This window comes from Lagopus leucura, unplaced genomic scaffold (genome assembly GCF_019238085.1).
Source record: "Lagopus leucura isolate 7727_CA_CO unplaced genomic scaffold, USGS_WTPT01 Super-Scaffold_702, whole genome shotgun sequence".
NCBI lineage: Eukaryota > Metazoa > Chordata > Aves > Galliformes > Phasianidae > Lagopus > Lagopus leucura.
Window position 1 is genome coordinate 85,730 of NW_024962254.1, and position 18,100 is coordinate 103,829.

Sequence of the window (18,100 nt, forward strand, 5' to 3'; positions counted from 1 at the left end):
CTCCCTTTCTCCCTTTCTCCCTTTCTCCCTTTCTCCCTTTCTCCCTTTCTCCCTTTCTCCCTTTCTCCCTCCCTCCCTCCCTTCCGCTTGAGCATCTCTGCAAACAGCGGCCTCAACCTCCACTATGATTTTGCGTAGGAGGCGAACAAGTAAAGCAGATCCCAGCAAACCACAACCCAAAGCAAAGGTGACCCAAAGTTTTCAACCCCTTTTCTCCAGAGAAAATCAATGTGAACAGGTTGGTGGTTTTAGTCTCATGCAACTTCCCTGATGTTGAGGCCTCCTAAACAAAGAGCAGAAGAGGCTGGCAAACCCCATCCCAGGAAGAGGAAATTGAATGTCTCCTGCTTTCATCAAGGAAACAAAGGTCTTATTTCCCTGCCAGCCTCACAACAAGCTGGTTAGAGAGTTAGAGAGTGAGAATGGAAATCTGGGTTTGTAATGGAAGTTTGCTTTGGAGGTTCCAATTTCCCGTTTCTTGGTTGGAGAAACTGTATTTGGTTTCTTGTTTCCCAGTTGCTTCTCAATCCAGATAACCATAACCATCTGTAGGGTCTCCATTGGAAGGGTTTGGGAGGCAGTCTCAGGGGAGGATGTGCCATTAATGAGCGAGAACATAATAAGAGAGAGCAGAATGATGAATACAGAAAGTGGCAGGGGATTGGAACTGGGTGGGCTTTAAGCTCCCTTCCAACCCAAACCATTCTATGAAAATAGGGACAAAAGTGGGGCTGAAGATGGCAATGAAGGCGGGGATAAAGATGAGGATAAAGATGGGGATGAAGATAGACAGAAGTCGCTTGAACCTCCTCAGCAGGGGCCTATGTGCCTGGAGAGGGAGATTAATTATTAATTACCCCCCAGGCACCGCTCCTCTTGCATCCCATACTCCAAATGAATTCCCACGTGCCTTCAGCCTGAGGCCAGGGAGCGAGAGCTGTCTTCACCTGCGTGTCTGGGAGGATGGGGCTCCTGATCTCTGCTTTGGGGTCCCAGAATGACACAAGTGGTGGTGACACAGGTGTGCACTAATAGCAGGATTTCATCTCCCAACACATCTGACAGGTCTTGGGCTCTTAGGGCAGCCTCTAACGAAGCATCCCCAGCCAAGGAAGCCCCACATGAAGTGGAGGAGGACGCTGGGGACAGGAGGAGGGGGCTCATCTCCGGGATGCAGTAGGTTTTGTTCAGTCCTCGCTGTTGTATTTGCACAGGGAAAAAATAAATCAGGGCTGTTCTGGTCTATATCTGGCCAATTTCAGTCTGGAGTTCCTGACAGGTGACCCCAGGGTACGGTTGCAAGCTCTCAGTGCTTATTTTTGACATCATAATCCAAATTGACATTCGGTGCTTGAATATACAATAAGTTCATTACAGCTAAACCCTCCGGCTCAGGGATTTCCTGTTGGTAAGTCTCAGAAAATCAGGATTCCCTGTGGTATCGGGCTGAAAACGTTTACAGATAAAATTCAAGTTAGCAAGTTATGCCAAAATGTTTTTGGAGCCAAAGCTGTGTTTCGTGCTTTGTCCTTCCCCGTGCTCTGGAGTGGAGGTGGAGCACCCTGCCCCGCACAGCTCCCAAGCAGGGGCTCAGTGCTGCTCTCAGGAGGAGCTCATTAAGGAGCAGTGGAGAAATCCACGATCCTTTATCTGAGTGTTTTTTGGAACCTGAATTCTTGCCTCTTATCCCACTTTCTAAAGAGCAGGAGAACGTTTTGCTCCACGTGTTACCAAAACAGCCTCTGAACAGCCACAGCTAGCACAGTGAGAGTTTTGATACCGCCGTTACTGCCATCGGAGGGACAAATCTCCCAAACTTCCTGTGTCTACATGAGAATTGCAACACAGTGGGGTTTTTGCTCAAGCCCTTGACCTCCTGGTTAATCAGCTGTGATGATGAAGTGAGAACTTGGCCCAGGGCTTATCTGTGCCCATCTGACGCATGATCAGCATCTCTTCTGCTTCCACCTCCTTCCCTCGATGAAACTGATACCCTGTAAAAGCAGGGCTCCTTCCTATCAGAGGAATTTGAAGCTGTTTTTCCAATAAGATGAGTGGTAAACTTTGCTGTGTCCCAAAGAGAAATGTGAAGTGTCTCCTGTCGGGAGCTGCATAGCAGGAGATGTGCTGGGGGGTTCCCAACTGCAGCTGGATCACAGCTGGGTCACAAGGTGATGCTGTTGCAAAAGAAGACGTGTCTGCTGCTAAGCACTGCCAAGATGGAACGCGTAAGACTTGGGTGATAATTCTTACCATAGAATCATAGACTCATTAAGGTTGGAAAAGACCTTCAAGATCCCCACGTCCAACCCCAAGCCATCCCACCATGCCCACTGACCATGTCCCCAAGCGTCACATCCCCACTATGACCCCACCACCTCCCCGGGCAGTCTGTGCCACTGCATCACCACTCTTTCTAGGAAAGAGATTTTCCTTAATAGCCGACCTTCCACCTGGTGTTGGGAAAGCTTGTCTGGTCAGTAGTGCCTGGTTTTGGGTTCTGTGCAGCCAGAAGGCTGTGGGTGTACAGGAGCATCCTGTAAACAACAGTAGGTTTGGAAACAAGAGCTCCAACCAGAGCTTAGAAGCTCCTCTAGCTTAGAGAAGAGAGGTGGCCATGAAGACGCAGTACAGCAGGAAGGGCCTTGTGCTTCTTTGCCACTTCAGTATGACCAGAAGGAATGCATGTACATACAGCAAATTTCTAAAAAAATATATCAATTCAGAGCTGTTGAAGTAGGAAATAGTAGAGGAGGTGGTCCAAGGAGACCATTATCCCTGCTACTGGAAGGCTTGAGGAAATGCAAAGCCATGCAGAGTAACTGGGACTGGAAGCTTTGGGATTGCTTTGTGGATGGAGATCCCACAGCTGGACCCCTTGTTCCAATGTTTGACCGCCTGCATGGCAAGAAGCATTTCGTGATGGGGACTTCTGTTCTAACCTGTGCTACGATCTCTCTTCCCAACGGTGGGCACATGCAAAGAGGATCCCACCAACTGAGCTGCAGACGGCAGTAAAATCCCCCTTTGCCTTCATTCCAACTGCACCCTCAGCTTTGACATCTCCTTCCATGCCCCAACCTCCAGCCCACGGCTTGGTGACACTGCTGGGCTCATTCCTGTTGGCCACCATCTACCAAAGCATTGGCCTTTGTTGTCCCAAGCCCTTTCCCCAGAAGCTGCTCTCCATCCCATCCCTGTGTTATGCCATCCGTGCAAGATGCTCCATTCCAATACGACCCTTCCTCAGCCACCTAAGGTGGTCTCCATGGGCTCCTGAGCTCCTTTCCAGCTCGGTGGTTTTGTTCATTTGCATCGCACATATCCTTAATTCCCTGAGAGTTCAATAAAAAGCTCAGGAAGACTTTGCTATTCTTTCCTCCCCTGGTGGTTTTTAAATTTTACACATCTTAAACCCAATTAATTCGCTAGTTGCTGGAAGTGCAGCATCCTATGTGGTTCCTGTGAGAAGAACGTGATAAAAGTAGGATTATCACTTGCAACGGCCCTAGAAAAAATCTGGTAATGCTTCCTTCTGTAGCATGAGACCTTTGGTGGAGGATCAGCCTTGAGCTCTGCAAAGAAAATTATGAAGTACGGCACTTGAGAACAGTTTCTTCGTGGTCTGCTGTGTTTCTCTTGATTGCTTTTTGTTATGATGAGTGACAGGTGATTGCTCTTCCTATAGGCTCGTGGCGGTGTCCTCATGAAGGAGATGGGCTCTTGGTGGCCATGTTCAGCTTGCCCTCAGGATGCTGTGGTGTTTGGGTCCATAGGTGAGAGAATCCAGCAAAGTGTGCTCTGGAAAATGCCCTAAAGGAGAGAACAGAGACTTAGCCAACCTACAAGCCTTCCCAATCCGTGATCTCTCTGTTGCCTTGGGATAGACCTAGGTCTTAAAATTCCACATTACAATGGTTTGTACAGCTCTGTATTATTCCTTCTTCTTCTTCCTACCTCTACATCTTTTATCTTCATCCTCTTCCCCTAAAGAAGAAAGAGGAAATGCCAAAGAGGAAATGCCAATTCTGGATGGGCAGCGCTGGGCTGCCAGTGCCATGCACAAGGGACCAACCACTCCCCTAGTCCTGCTGGCCTTGCTGTTTCTGACACAAACCAGGATGCCATTGGCCTTCTTGGCCACCTGGGCACACTGCTGGCTCATTTGGGGCCCTTTGAAGCATTGAGCTATTCCAAACCAGGCTTCATCCTTGTATGCCCTGCTCACCTCCGCCTTGAGAACCACCAGTCACATACAGTAGAGAATCCAGGACCTGCTTCTCTTCTGAGAGGTGCACTTGGGCCGCTCAGATATATTTTGAGCTGGAAAAATTGGAGCTGAGGATGTTGGCTGGTGCCATGCTGCTGGAGTGACCGGCTGCAGGGAGAGGGATGGGATGGAAACTGCAAGTTGGTTCAGCTCCATCACCTTTCCATTGGGTCTCCATTTATAAATAGTTCGGGTCAACCGTGTGCGCCTTGACACTTTTTCAAGCCTGAAGACACTGTGGGTTTTATGCTTAGAAAATTTCCTTCCCTGGCTGCCCCCAGCTGCCTGCCTGCCAGGAAAGTCCAGCAGCAGAATCAGAAAAGTGCCTCTCTGGATTAAGTGAGAGCCCTAACCCGAGCTTCGTGCTGGGCTGCATGGCACCAAGGAGGCAGCAAAGCAGTGAGAGTCCTGCTTTACTTGCTTTGGGACTGGTCCTCAAATGAAGGATGAGAGGGGAGAAGTTGTCCCCCACTGACCCAGCTGTCCTCAGCAATCGGAACCTGGGAAGGAGTCGCCTTGCAGAATGTGCTAAAACATATGGGATTTTTTATCTGTGAAGTCACCAAAACAAAGCAGAGTCATCTTCCTTGGCTGAAAGTGAATGATTTTGTTTGTTTTGCAACCTTGTGCATTGCTCCGATGAGCATTCAATGCTCACCACACCAAACAGCAGCAGTGTGAGAGGAGCATCACGTGCAGAGCCATTCCTGCAGAGCTGTGCCCATGGCCAGGCCCGCAAGTCATGCTTCCTATACAGAATCTTTGTTTTCTTCTTCTTGCTACTGCTTGTAGCTCCAATTCAAAGGCAATCTTTGCCCCCAAAGGCTGGTGATGAGATATACATCCATTTTGCCTTAATGCTTTGCTACAGAACAAATCCACAGAGAGGAGAGGTGCAGTTCATAGAATCATAGAATCACAGAATCGTAGAGTCATAGAATGGCCTGGGTCAAAAAGGACCTCAAAGATCATCTAGTTTCAATCCCCCTGCTGTAGGCAGGGTCGCCAACCACCAGACCAGGCTGCCCAGAGCCACATCCAGCCTGGCCTTCAGTGCCTCCAGGGATGGGGCAGCAAGGCTTCTCTGGGCAACCTGTGCTATCTCGTGGCCACTGTGGTCAGCATCCGTCAGAGCTGTTTCAATCAGGGAGTGAAGTGGGTGCTGACATTCAATCAATTGCAGCGGGACAAAGCTCTGTTATGTCAAACAGGGCTAAAGACACATACGATGGCTGCTGCCAACCTCTGGAGCAGGCTGGGGTGTTTGCCAGCTTCCATTGCACAACAAAGATACTGCAGAGCCGTCGTGTCGCACCCAGGTTGCCTCTCCAGTGCCAGTCAAAATAAAGAGCTCAGCCTCTTTTCTGCATCACCTCCTGGCTCTGGGACCCCTTTGGGATGGTGCTGGCAGAGCTCGGACCCGGTGGACAACTCTTCGGGCTGAAAAAGTGAAAAATGTTGGGAATTTCCTGCCCGTGCTGAGCAGGCAGAAATGTTCTCCCATGGAGTTTTATGAGGCTGCGGATCCTGGAAAGGTATGAAAGGCAGAAAGGATTGATCAGCGGAGAGGGAAAACCTGATTGGAAGGAAGTCCATGTTGTTGAAGCCTTGTGGTTAGAATGCCTCTGAAGGCCCAGGCATGATTTTGACCCAGGGAGGCGGTGAAACCTCATCAAATCCAGCACTGCACACTTGCTGAGCCCCTCACATTGGTGTAAAAATGCTGCAAGTGCACAGGAGCTGCCACAGAGCGTGGACACGAGGTAGGTGGGCAGGAGCACCTGCAGCTGCCCCTTCCCTTTATGCTGGAAGGGGTCTGTCAGAGCCATTGTGGGTTTTGTGGGGGTTGATGGCATCTTCAGGAGTAACCCAACCACCATCACATCTCCTTTCACTCTGCTCATGCCTAGGGGATGGCACAGGGACGGATGACTTTCTCAGCTCCGGGATGCATGTACACATTGCTGCCTGTTTTCCTGGATCCAACCATGAAGGACACCTCTAAGCCAGGGCTCCTTCTTGTACTTTCCATCTCTGGCAGCCAAAGCCAACAGCTTTCTGAGGGCTGAGACTTTTTCCAGCAGGAGGCATCAGGATCTGTTTTTTTCCGACTATTCCCCCTCTTCCAGAGCCCTGTCTCTGTGCTCCAGACCCAGAAAATTGAGTTTCAGTTGCCCTGAGAAGGCAGCTGCTACCCATGGACTGGAGATGTTGGGTGGGCACAGCATCCTTCATGCAAGACAAACACCTGCTCTGGGGATGGCTCTCTTGAGTCCCTGTTTTGCTCATTGCAGATGAAGGAGTCCACGCAGTCACTGCCATTCATTTCATCCTGCTATAGATGATTAAATCTATAAGATGAGCAGCTTCAATTTATCCAGTTTTGCAATGGGCATTTAAAGGGAGAGGAAAGAGGGAGCAGATACAGCTGTCTCTCTGTGCTAGTATTATTTCTCTTTAACTACACATGCAAGATATAATATCTAAATACTCACAGGCTCTTTCCTGTACTTGTGCGTGATGATGGATGGATAGATAACCTTTCTCCATAAAAATATACACAGTTAAGGGTAAATTTTTCATTGTCATCTCTAGCTTGTGTTTAACAATTTCTTTTCCTCTATTTTTTTTTCTCCTTTCCTGGAGTATTGTGAGTGGAGAGATCTGACCTGCGTCTAACGTAATATTCTTGGATGGTTTTTTTGAGTAATGGCACTATTATTGTACAACCTCCAGCAAGAACAATTTGCAAAGTGTTGCAAACTTTTCAAAATGACCTGACAACAGCTCTCCAGCCAAAGTGGTTTTGCAGGGATCTGTTCCAGCGTTGCGGGAGCAAGGGAGGAAGAAAGGCATTGGAGCCCTGCGCGAGCCTGCTTTTGCTTCAGGATTGTAATGCTGGTGAAGGGAACTTGAGGTTCAGTGCTGCAACCTCTACATGGAGAAGTCGCTCCCTTTGGGATGAAAGAATCATGAAGGTTGGAAAAGAGCACTCTGAGATTGTCACATCCAATGGTCTGCCCACTGACCGCGTCCCTCAGTGCCACACCTCCACGGGTCTTGAACACCTCCAGGGATGGTGATTCCAACACTTCATTGCTGCACTCTAAAATGAAGGAGAAGCCGTATCCAGGAGGACCCTGATTTAAGTTGCTGCTGAAGGAACCTCAGTCCTCATCGCTGATGTGCTCACTGTCCCCACCCATCCCTCTTCAGACTTGACTGTGGTGTTCTTTTCTAACCTTAATCATTCTATGATTCAAAGAGCATGTTTCTGGCGGGCTGATGGGGAGGAAACTCCAAGTCTTGCTGGGACCACGCATGGCAGGAGCACTGATGCTGGCACCCTACAGACACCGATGGGCCAGCGTCTGCAAGAAAACAGGGGGTGACCCCATGATGATGATGTCCTGCTTACAACAACCTCTGCTCGTGGCATTGCTCCATCCAGTAAGACTGGATGCAAGCGAGAGACAAAATCTACCTGGACACCCAAGGCAGTGTGAGCAACACGCTGTTGCTCCCCAGTGAACAATGTTAATGGCAGCCGACCCCCCCAGCTCCCCTCATGATGAGCCCTGCCTCCCTTGTGCTAACAGACCCCTCTCATTCTTTTCCTCTGGAAGCACTAAAGTTGGCTCGGACTGTTATTAAAATAATAGAGGGACCCCAGAGGATCTTTAACCAGGAGATCTTTAATAATTACTACCTCCTAGACTCTTGCTACTCCGTTTGAACCAGGTTTTCTCATGCTATCTGAGTCCTGCAGCAGAGCTCAAGGCCGTTCCCACAGGGCTGTGAGTGCCATGTGACTTAATTGTCCTCGATATTTTTCTAGTCACGTCAAGGGCTTCCTTGGAAATGTTATATAGCTGAGAAAGAGTTTATTATTTGCTGTCAGGAGGCAAATAACACCAGGGCATCTCTGAAGACGTCTATAACATATCTGCGTAATGTGAAGGTTAAAATAAATCAGTGAAAAGAGTCACTCTCCTGAGGGCAATATACTGTAAAATATTTCATCAGAAGGCCTGGCTATTACTGTGCTTGTAATTAATCTTCCTGGTAATAGCAGGGCTTGTTTTCTCCTGCTGTGTTATCTCACTCCGTGTCTGCGCCGGCCGCTAGATGTCGGGGAAAACCCCCCTGGTTTGCCAAAAATGAATCTCTCGCAGAGCTGGGATTTTCTGGGTTTCCTTGGGATCCAGGATGATGCCCGGAGCATCTGGGAGCAGAGGTGCCTCGGGTGCTGGTTTCATCCATCAGCACTAAACCCTCAGCATCCTTCACCTGCGCCGTGCACATCACCTCCTGAGCGCTACCTGGGTTATAAAGCCAGGCTTTCCCCGAGCATTTGCAACCCTTCTGTTCTCAGATCATCACGTTGTGAGTGTGCCGGGACCTGAGTTTTATGAGCTGAGGGAGCCATTTGTGTCTGTGAAATGAGTGATGGGGGCAAATCTTGTGCAACAAACGCATGCCTGCAGCAGCCGCGACCCTAGATGGATTCGGGGAGCCTCTGGTTGGGGAAACGTGGTGGGAGAAGGACACGTGGGTGGTTCTTGCATGCAAGGAGGCTGTCCTGGTGCAGATGTGCACACCCAGCGGAGGCACGATGCTCCTCCTTGGGAAAGGTCAAACTCCTTCACCAAAAGAATCCAACAGGAAGGTGCCGGAGATCCACATGTCACCCCTTGTCTGCAAGAGTCACTGCCACGCATTTTTTTCACACGAGGGAAGGGGGGACAAATGCAGAACGAGAGTCTCACAAAGCGGAAACACTATCAAGCTGTTTTCTTGTTAATTGACCTCCTCAGCCGTGTGCTTCCTGGCTCTTGAGCAAGAGCAGACTGCTGCAAATAGCACCATCACTCAAAGCCATGACCTGTTGGAGAGCAGGGTTCAGAAAAAGGGTGCTTGGGGGTAAAAAGGTAATGAAGGGAGACACAGACACTCAAGGTCAGGCTGGATGGGGCTCTGAGCACCTGATGGAGCTGTGGTGTCCCTGTGCATCGCAGGGGAGTTGGACCAGATGGCCTTTAGAGATCCCTTCCCACCCAAACAGTTCTGTTGCTCTGTGATTCTATAGGTTTCCTCCTAATGTGCATGGCCTTTCCAGGGAGGCTGAGAGACGTGTGGATGGAGAATGGGATGCAATTCACTTTCCCCATGGCCAACCTGCTGTCCTTTTTGCCAGCTTCTTCCTCCTTCAGCATAACCAACCCTTGTCAAACAGCAGTGCTGGGATTTAGGATGTGTGTGTGAACGGATGGCTCTGGCCACCAGCTGCTGGTTTCAAAGAGCAGCACTACTTTGCTTTCCATCATGGTGTCATGTTGGGTGTCAGACCTGCACTCACTCCTTTTTTGGGGACAGTTATTAAAAGGACCCTTGGAATTTCATCACCTTGGCCATGGAGAAAGCTTTGAGACAGAAGAAAGCTCACACGAGCACACAGTCCAGCCGTCTGCACCCATGACCATGCTGCCAGTTCCTAAAATCCCACAGCAGATGTGACTTCTGCAGCACTTAGCTTCCATCAGGTTAGTAGGTTTCCTTCAAAGCCAACCTAAGTTTGTTTTGCTGTCAATTATCACATTCCTACCATGGTCTTCTTCCCTCTAGGCTGAGGAGTCTCTGCCCCACCAGTCTTTCCTCACAAGCCAATCTCTTATCACCCTCACTCTTCTGTGAGATTTTTCTGTGCTTGCTCAGCGTTTCATTGCCCTTTCTCACCGTGTTGGTGCTGTTTCAAAATGTTATGTCTCGTATCTACGGTTGGATCCTTCAGATGAAACCAAGATGAAGTGAGAAAGAGTAAAGATGACTGAATAAAGGCCTTCTCTTTTCCAGGGCTGACCTAATCCACTCTCTCCCTTCTTTCACCTGGTCATCCTGGACCAGAGCTGTAGAATTCAGTTCAAGAGGCATTTAGACAGAGAGAGATACATACTTAATCTGAAACACAAGATAGTGATTGTGTCTGCTGACTGCCTGAAAAGGCACCATTGGTTTCTTGCCCAAGCATGCGGTGCCTTCCCCAGAGAAACAAAGACCTGTCTCATTGCTTGGATCTTCCGTTCCTTGAAACCGAATGAAAATCTCAGTCCAGCAGAGGCTGTCCTGACATAATGATTTGGAACAAAAGATAATCACCTATTGTTATGCTGCAGAACTCCTTGACCAGTTGGGATTTACTCCAAGAGCCAATTGGACATGATGAATAGCGGTAATTTCAGAGCTATGCGTATTCACAGGGTTTGCAGTTTTCCACATCTACTGCATGATGGAGGGGGGGTGGGATGGGGGAAAGGGTTTCAATCAGCTCCGAGTCAGCAGCCTGGACTCTATCCTGCAGCGTCCAGCCGGTGAGGTGTTTGTAAAGTAACGACTCATGTCTGCAGCAAATATGCCCATTTTCCAAAACGCTAATTCATTTCTCTGTCCAAAATGCTAACGCGTAGAGTCTTTCCTAAAGAAGTTGGAAAGCAGGTGTCTGCTTTCATCTGAACTGAAAGACTTCTGCATAATCTTCCCTACAGGACTTTTTCCTTTGGAGAAGTTTTCTGTGCCAGTGGCACCCTTTGCCATGGATGGGGTTGGAATGAGATGGACTTTAAGGTCCTTTCCAACCTGTTCTATGATTCTGTGATTCTTTACTGTTATTTCTCTTCTTGTAGAGCTAATAGACTGGGACACCCATCTGCACCCACGTCCCTTAGTGCAATCTCCCTGTAGTGACGTGCTCAGGACATTGCCCCATCCTTACAAAAGAAATTCCCCTGATGAGTTGGACACCGAATCCCACTGTCACCTTATCGTATTCAGGAAGACTGGAGCCAGGGATGTGAGAATTAATGTAAAAGTGCCCTCTCGTGGCAAATGGAGCTGTTATCATTAGTCATCATTTTGGGGAAATCCTTCATGTCACTGGGGTTGTGATTTATAGAATCATGGAATCGTAGAATCGTTTGAGTTGGAAGCGGACCCTTAAAGGACATCTGGTCCAACCTCCTGCAATGGACAGGGACACCCACAGCTCTATCAGGTGCTCAGTGCCCACTCAGCCTGACTGTGGGTGTCTCCAGGGATGGGGCACCACCACCGTCTGGGCAGCCTGTGCCAGTGCCTCATCACCCTTACCATAAAAAACTTCTTTCTTAAATCCAGTCTTACTTGTGCTTTGCAGCCTGGATGCATTCAGTGGAAGGATGGTGTCACCGTGAGGTCTTCAAGCTCTGCACAGCTTACCAAATGATCCCTCAAGCACCCGGATTGCAGGGTGGGCTTCACAGGTGGGAGCTGGCAGTGGGTGGGCTTAGGGAGGAAGAAGTGTCTTTGGGGGTCCAGAGTGAGCCAGGAAGGGACTTGGGCTTGCAGCAAGATGATGGGTGTAAGCCTGGCCCTCAGGATTATGCATCCCACTGCAATTTGGAGTTTCCTTTGCTTCAGGTAGATCTGCTGGGTATGAAGTGTTCTCAGCTGCAGAGCTTGAGCAACCCTTGTGCCTGAAGCCACGAGCCTGCTTAAAACAACACTCCCTCTAGAAGAGATGATTTAGTAGCAAAAACTCAGTAAAGCAGTCTGGGGCTTTTGTTATGCCTGCTCTGAGGGCTGTGATGCTGTGCTCTCTCTGTATGAGCTGCTCCTGCACATTGTCTGGAGCAGTCACCCATTAAGTACCTAATTAATCAGGAGGCTGGGTAGAGTCTAACCACACGAGCTGTGAAAGGGGAGTTTTATGGACCGTTTTCCTTCATCTCCTTTTTGTTTTAGGAAGGGACGTAGTATTTTCTTTGCACTAATGATTACTTTGGAGTACCGGTGATGTCCTCCCTCTTCCAGCTTTCTCTACCTCTTCCCTTGCTCCATGGAAGAGAGATTTATGGCTGGACTGGATAGTTCTTTGAAGGAAATCACCATGGGAAGAAGACAGAAAGCAGAGTAGGAGTGGGATTCATATCCTGTAGTCCAGCTCAGGCATAGGAGTTAGGCAGGCAGGTGAATGCTGCCTTGGGATAACTGCTGCTCCAGGGATCAGTGCGTCCCAGGTGGAAGAGTTGCTACCCTCAGTTACTTGGCTTTGCCATGCAACACCAAAGCCTCAGTGGCTCATCTTCATTTCCAGTGTATGTTGGTGAGTAGAGATGGGGTCTTCGGTGCTCACGTGATGCTGCATCTTCCCAACTGAGGACCCTCCTGTGGCTGGGGAGGATGAATAAGAGAGGATGCTGCTGTGGGGAACTGCAGATCAGAGGCACTGCGGAAGCAAGGGGAGTATTTGAGGTTGGTCATTCAGGACAGGAATTACATCATGGTCACCTGCTCATATGGCATGGTGCTTGTTTGAGGAAGGATCGTCTTTTAAATCATGTAGATTTACAGCATCTCACACTTGACACACTTGACCAAGCTGACCAAGCTAGTAACAGCCATAGCATTTTGCAGGCATTTTGCTGGATGGAGAGAAGAAGCATTGCAACTGTGTGCCATGCTGATGCAGACAAAAATACAAAGTCCTGAGAACTGTTATTGCTTCTACGCACGAGCACTAGAAGGGAGGAATCAGAAAGGACATGAAGTGCCCAGGTGAAGAAGCAACGGGAGGAAATGCCAGCACACCAGAGCCTGGGCTGGTCAAAGACATGTCTACCTGCCCCCAGCACAGCTTGGTGTTCATGAGATTATCCAACAATGTACAGCTTTGATGCTCAGTTTTTCAGATCCTGGCCTTCAATTTAGAACCACAGAATCATAGAACCGTTAAGATTGGAAAAGACCACTGAGATCATCACGTCCAACCAATTTGTTATGACTGTAGCAACCACTGAGCTGCTCTTCTTGCCCAGCAACTGGTGGTGGTTTGGTTTGGAGCAGGAGGTTGGTCTAGAGACCTTCCCACCAGCCAGCACTGCTGTGGTTGAACGATGCTCACATAATCCCACTATTCTTGGAGTAAGTGGGTTTGGTCTCAGGAGGCCTCGTGCAGCTCATTGCACCCTGTGGTTCCTTCAGGACAAAAGGGGTTTCTCCTCCCATAGGCGCTGATCTCCATGTTTGCCTCATGGTGCTACTGAAGCAGTCATGATTGATAATAGCACTATGTTGGGGGGCCACTTTATCAGGAAACACCATGAAGGGAATTATAATCACCATTTAAAGGCATTTTCCCCCTTCCTCTGGTGGGTTATCAGATTACAGGAAATGAGAGCAGTTTTGCTGCCTTATTATGAGAGATGGATGCTACTGTTCAGAGCGTTTGCCCATCCATCTACTTCCCCGCTACCCTTTCTCATCAGGGGATGCACTGTTCATTTCCACATCAATGAAACAGTGAGAAAGCTTCCCAAAGCCTTCTGGCTTACTTTGCTTCCTCATTTCTGGTGGATTTCTCTCTGCTTTGCAATGTCCCAGTATTTATCCTGCTGCTTCACCCAGCTTTCCCCTCCCAGCAGCAGGCCTGCTTGCACCGAAAGATGGATCTCTGTTTTCTTAAATGCTCAGGCAATTAAACTCATTCCTCAGGTGGTCCCGGAGGGGAGCTCTCCAGCCAGCCTTGCCTTCTCCTACAAATCCTTTTTCAATATGCCAAGTGCCTGTGGCTGACCCCTCTTCAACCTGAGCTGCGGAGCTACTGCTCCCCAGTCTCCTTCATGCCACTGTTCAGCTGCCCAGGGAGGTGATGAGGTCACCGTCCCTGGAGGGGTTTGAGAACCATGGAGATGTGGCACTGAGGTATGAGGACAGTGGGCATGGTGATGGGTTGGGGTTGGACTTGGGGGTTTGAGTGGCCTTTTCTAACCTCGATTCTGTGATTCTAAGATCTCTGGAGCATTCCAAATGGGCTCCAGCAGGGTTTGCAGCCCTCTCCCTTGCTTGCTCCATCCCTCCCTTGGGTGAAGTAGAACCCCCAGTTCAATCCTAGGTGGACACAACCTCTTGTGTCTACCTTAGAAGCATGCACTACAGAGCACCAAGAGGACCTCAGATAAAAAATGGTCCTCAGATAAGTCATGACCCAGTGCCATCTCTCCAAGTCCTGACCTTGTTGTGGCCAGTTTTTGTGCTTTGACTGCTCTCTCATTCACCATCCGAGAAGTGAGACTCAACCATTTTGCTCTCCTAGGTCCCCGGGGAGTCTCAACAGAAAGAAGACGCTTTGGTTTCTCCTCATCCATAAAATCCTGCCCACCCTCCCTGGTGTGCGATCAGCACAGCTCTGCTACAACTTGGGGATCCTAATGCTGCCAGATACACACATGGAGATTTACCCTGGACTACCAGTAGCAATCTTCTTCGTCTGAATCCAAGCTCTGCTCTCAGCATGCAAATGCCTTGGCTGGGACTCTGCAGTCCTTATGGCTGATATCATCCCTATTTGCATCGCTGTTTATTTTAATTTACCCAAGAGCCACAACTATCCTCACAGCCCGTTTCTCCTTGCACTCGCTTAATCCTCATCACGGCCATCACCTTCACAAGGATTCCTTTTTGAAGGGCCTTCCGAGTTGAAGTCATCTGGCTTGCTTTTCACTTGGCTCCCAAGGAAAGCACAATTTACATGATCACATTCAGCACATGCCTGTGTCTGTCTGTTTATCTCTTCAAAAACCATGGAGGCTGCTGAGCACAGAGTACGAATTTCTAATAGGTTTTGTGAACCCAAGCGAGCTAGCAAAAGACAAAAATCCCACCAGTGTTTAATGGAAGAATGCACTGAGGGGTGAGCACAAACCTTGCTAGCATCAGAAAAGCCAATTATGGGGAACGTGGTTATTGGGGACCAGGGTCTTTCAGCTGTACTCTGGTGGGAATGGCTTGCAGGGTTTATGCAACTTGCTGTTCAAGCATTACAGCATCTCAGAGATGTGACCAATTAACCCTGAAGTAAACTGAGGCAGGACATGGATGTTGTAAGGGTAAGCAGCACAGACGTCTCCTGGTGTTTTCCCTCTATGCTTTATATCTAGGAAGGCCGGTGTGAAGTCACTAGGCAGGTTTTTTAGATTATTATTATTACAAGGCTGGCTGCCGTGGCAGACATAAAAGAGATATCATGTTCATTGCTCATTCCTCAGGCTGCAATGCACATGTTTGAGAGCGAGCAGATCCTGCCGACAAGGAATTTCCAGTCCTGTTAGATTGATAAATGGGTGCTTCCCCACAGAGCCTGCTGTTACGTGTTTCGGCTCTGCCTGCAGTCAGTGCCAGGATGCTTCCCACCAGCACGGCAGGAGGGAGCTTTGCTGGGGCATCTTGGTGGCTTTCCAGGAGGTGACATGGCTTTGTGTGTATCTCAGGGTCTGGAACACAGATCTTATGGGGAGCAGCTGAGGGAACTGGGATGGGTCAGTCTGGAGAGGAGGATGCTCAAGGGGGGACCTTGTGGCTCTCTACAACTGCTTGAAGGCTGGGGCGAGGTGGGGGTTGGCCTCTGCTCCCAGGTAGCAGCGACAGGATGAAAGGCAATGGCTTCAAGCTGTGCCAGGCGTGGGTCAGGGTGGGTATTAGGAAGCATTTCTCCTTTGGAAGAATGGTGTTGCATTGGCACAGGCTGCTCAGGGAGGTGGTGGAGTCATCATCCCTGGAGGTGTTTCAGGTGCATGGAGATGTGGCACTGAGGGACGTGGCTGAGGGCTGAGCAGTGCCTACGTGCCCTGACACTTGTTTGTCTACGCTGCCATCCATTCTGATGCTGGTGGGTTTTCACACCTCCAGAAGCAAAACTGACTGAAATTCAGCCCCATGCACAAACTCTTTTAATTGCTCATGCTGATTAGAGTGCATTAACCAAGGGTGGATGTAGTGCTAGCCAGCTGCAAAAGAAAAAGCAATGCCCTTCTGTTGGAAGGATGGACATTTCTGATTTGCAAGCAGTGAGAAAGTATAAGGTTAAAACACTCAGCAGCAGCTCTATGGCAATGGCAGATGTAGGAAAAACTTTGGTTGTGTACGTGGCCATTTTTCAGCTCAATATAAGGAATAACTCAGATCTCTCACATCTTAGGAGCAACAAAATCATGGTCACCCAATGGGAACACCCAACAAGTGAGGAGGTTTCTGATGCTTTTTTCCACGTGGAGGATGCCAGCCGTGCTGCTAATCTGCTCTTCAGAAGGCACTAATATCTCTTTATATAAGCAAAACTCCACCAGCAGGATGATCAATTCAATCTTTCCATCTACCTATCTACCTGTGGGTTTTTTTTTTTCCCAAGATTTCCCCTTGTTTTTTTTATCCTATCTCATCTGCTCCCGTTTTTCCTCCAGCTGATGGAGATATGGGCTAAGGGAAGGCAGAGAAATAGAGCTTTGGGGGCACAAACCGCGCACAAAGGCAGACCTGGGGATAGCAGCTCTTTTTGATTGATTTTTCACACCAGTCTTGGAAGCAGGATATCGATGAATTTTTGCTACGAACAAGCAGAAAAGAAGTTTTAATTTGTGTCCCCTAATTTTCCTCCTGTGTGAGTTCTTATCTCCCAACCACCAACGGCAAGGTATGGGGACGTTTCTTCTGGTAGATCAGCAGACAGTGTATTTGCAGAGCGAATAGAAGAGTTAAAAATACTGAGAAATAGGAGAGAGGAAGCCAAAATCCTTGGAATAAAGATATGTGAAAACCCATGGGTTGGAGAATTTAACCTTGTAGACGTAGATGACACAAATCTTTCCTGTCCCTCTGTGAGGCAGGCATGACTTGGACACCATGGCCAGGACAGGACAAGGAAAGCTTGGAGCACGCCAAAGGGAAAAACAGAACAAGGCAGATGGATTCGCTCATCTACAAAGGCTTGGCTGGAAATGTAAGAATTTAAATGAACTCTCCAGCAGGAGAAATACTCCAGGCCATCATAACAAGCAGCAGGAGATACAAGTGTGAATTCAGTCCGTCTTTGTCCTGCCAGATTCCAGCAATGGAGATGAGGTCAAGCAGAGGGGTGGTGGGTAGGAGGAAGGATGTTACACAGGGTGAGATGGAAGCGTCCTAGGCTACTAAAGGGGAAGCAGAAGATGAAGAGATAGGGTGAATATGTAATGCCCTTAGGTGAGGAGACACGACCTGCTCAAACCATTACAATTAGCAATGGGGCCTCGTGGTCCCTGCTGAGATTGCAGTTCTGAGAGCAAGTGGTAGCAAAGCGCTCTGATTTCAAAGCATTTCTGTTTGCTTGGAGGTTCCAGTGTCTTCCAGCTGTGAACCTTACAGTGGTTGAGTCTCCTTTGTAGATATGGTAGGGTCCAGCAAAGGCAGAAACCATAGAATCATAGGATGTTAAGGTTGGAAAAGACCTCTGATGTCATCAGCCCACCAATATTGCCCACTAACGTGTCCCTCGGTGCCACAGCTCCACAGAAGAAAGAATGGATGATGCTGTTTGATTTTCTGTAGCTCCTTTTGTGCTTGCCTCAGGATGGTGGTGGTGATTTCTGTTAAAAAAGAAATATATAAAAATCCATACAATTGCCAGCTGTGAATGACTTTGGATAGGAGTGTGCCTGTGTGTGCCTGTAATCTCCATCATAGCTTCTAGAGGAAAACAGAGAACCTTGTGAAGAGGTTTAGGATGTCTTTGGTATGTCCTTGTGTACAGTCGGATGTGTCTTAATGGAGAGATGGGTTCATGTGCGTATAATTTGACTGGCTTAGATAGCAGGGAGGGTCAAGTTTCTTGGCTCATGTTCTGTCCCATGGATGGAAAAAGCCACAGGGACTTCTTGTCCCCTCTCTTCTCCTCCTCCTCCTCCTCCTCCTCCTCCTCCTCCTCCTCCTCCTCCTCCTCCTCCTTCTCCTTCTCCTTCTCCTTCTCCTTCTCCTTCTCCTTCTCCT

At 48.8% G+C, this 18,100-nt stretch overlaps 1 long non-coding RNA gene across 2 annotated transcripts in view; it reads left to right on the forward strand.

Moving 5' to 3' along the window:
- The window catches only part of LOC122175097, a 26,395-nt gene that overhangs the window by 5,143 nt on the left and 3,152 nt on the right, over window positions 1–18,100 (forward strand). The window contains exon 2 of one of the 2 annotated variants that reach the window (XR_006177313.1): window positions 14,397–14,904. The exons of the other annotated variant lie outside the window; for it this stretch is intronic. This is a non-coding gene — a long non-coding RNA (uncharacterized LOC122175097). The remainder of the gene's footprint in view (window positions 1–14,396; window positions 14,905–18,100) is intronic. 2 annotated transcript variants of the gene reach the window in all.